This window comes from Lacerta agilis, chromosome 3, assembly GCF_009819535.1.
Source record: "Lacerta agilis isolate rLacAgi1 chromosome 3, rLacAgi1.pri, whole genome shotgun sequence".
In the NCBI taxonomy this organism is placed as follows: domain Eukaryota; kingdom Metazoa; phylum Chordata; class Lepidosauria; order Squamata; family Lacertidae; genus Lacerta; species Lacerta agilis.
Genome location: NC_046314.1, coordinates 70,030,309 through 70,032,063, shown reverse-complemented (window position 1 = coordinate 70,032,063; position 1,755 = coordinate 70,030,309). Strand labels below are relative to the sequence as shown.

General features: G+C 44.4%; 1 non-coding gene across 1 annotated transcript; it reads left to right on the top strand.

Moving 5' to 3' along the window:
- The first annotated feature begins 472 nt into the window (after positions 1–472).
- TRNAI-GAU lies at positions 473–546 on the top strand. Its single transcript has one exon. It is a non-coding gene; the product is annotated as a tRNA-Ile (tRNA).
- Positions 547–1,755: the final 1,209 nt, after the last annotated feature.

Below are 1,755 nucleotides of genomic sequence, written 5' to 3'. Positions count from 1 at the left end.
AGCTGAAATTCTTCTCCAAGCAGAATTTAATCAAAACCTATCCCTGTTCTGGGATTTGGCTTTACTTACAAAGTAAACATAGCAAACATTCCAGACTCCACTTTCCCCACCGTTTGACCTCCTTTATATCCCATGATGAAGTTAACCATTCCGTTCCTGTCTTGCCATAAATCTTTGCTGCTGCAAACACATTCACTCGGGGAAGATCAGAAAGGGCTGCAGACCTGGAGATTATCCTCCTGTTGCAAACTATGCATGATAGTGGAAGGAAGAGCCATTTATTAAATAAAACCTGCATCTGATCCTATCATATAGAAAGCAGGGAGGGTCCAAGTCTAGCATGCAAGAGGAGGAAGTGGTAGGATGGACCAGGTCACTTCACAGTGAAGGTGTGTGGGCAGTTCATTCCATCAGGCAAGCAGAAATGCTTGCCCTGATAGAGTGGTCTGCTTAGCACTAGGTTGAATTCACAGCCTAGATAGCTCAGTTGGTTAGAGCGTGGTGCTGATAACACCAAGGTTGCAGGTTCGATCCCTGTATGGGGCAGCTGCATATTCCTGAATCTTGGGGGTTGGACTAGATGATCCTTAAAGACCCTTCCAATTCTACAATACTATGATTCTTTGATTCTAAAGGAGGCAATGAGTGGGTGGGTGTTGCTCAGAGGCTTAATGGGCATGAGGAAAAGTCCTCAGGAGCACCATTGCGCCCATGGGCACCATGTTGGTGATGCTTAGCTGTAGTACAATCCTTTGCCATGTGACCTGATAATAAGTCAGTCTGAAATTGTATAGTCCATTCTACCATATTAAGATTCAACCATTATGTGTGTAAACCAGGCAAATGGGGCACACAGGTGGAAGTGTTTGCTAAGCCCTCTCCTCACTCTGTTCTTGCGTGGTTTCAATGATGTGGCTTATTGTTATTTTTATGTTCAGTGCTGGTGGTTGGAAGCTATTAGCTGCTTTGAGTGCCTCCAGTGGAGGGAGAAAGCAGGGTGGGACTCTTAATATCAATAAAACAATATTAATCCTGCTTCAAAGTAACTTTCTGGAAGATACCATCACTGGCAACAAAGAATCAGCTGCAAACTGAAGTACTGTTACCATTTTGGTGTATGTAGCTGTGCCGTCATGGGGCGGGGGCCTGACTTTGCAAAGCCTCCCAGATAAGTTTTCATTTCACTTTTTCCCCACTGTTCAAAACGTCTTTAAAAGTTTGCCTGCATTTTTTTCCTTGATAGGTTTTTGAATCTCTGACATGCTCAAGGTTCCTCCACACCTGCTAGAAAAGCCAGCTCTGCATCCTTGCAACAATTAGATCAGTGCAGCCGAAAAAATCAATCTGTGAAGCAAAATTGAAATCCTCTCAGAAGCTCAGCATGTGGTGTGAATGAGCAGACTTGTCTGTACCAACCAGCAGGCAAGAGAGCAAGCCCGTGTGTCTGCTCCTGCCAGCTATTTTTTTGTGGAGGTGGTTTTAAGTGCGATTGCTACCATAAATTAGGAAGAGTCACTATTAGGATGCATGCAGTAGTCACAGCAGCTATCCTCTTGTATGACAACATAGCTTGGCAAGGAAAACAGTTGGCTGTGCCATCTCTTGGGTTTGCCAGAAATAGTTGCTTATCATTCCCAGTAAGGGGGGGTGGGGAGGAAGTGTGGAGTGAGGGGATTGATTTAAGACAATAATATACACAGAAGACACTGCTAAAGCAAAGGTAGTAGGCATGGGATTATAAGACATCCTTCCGAC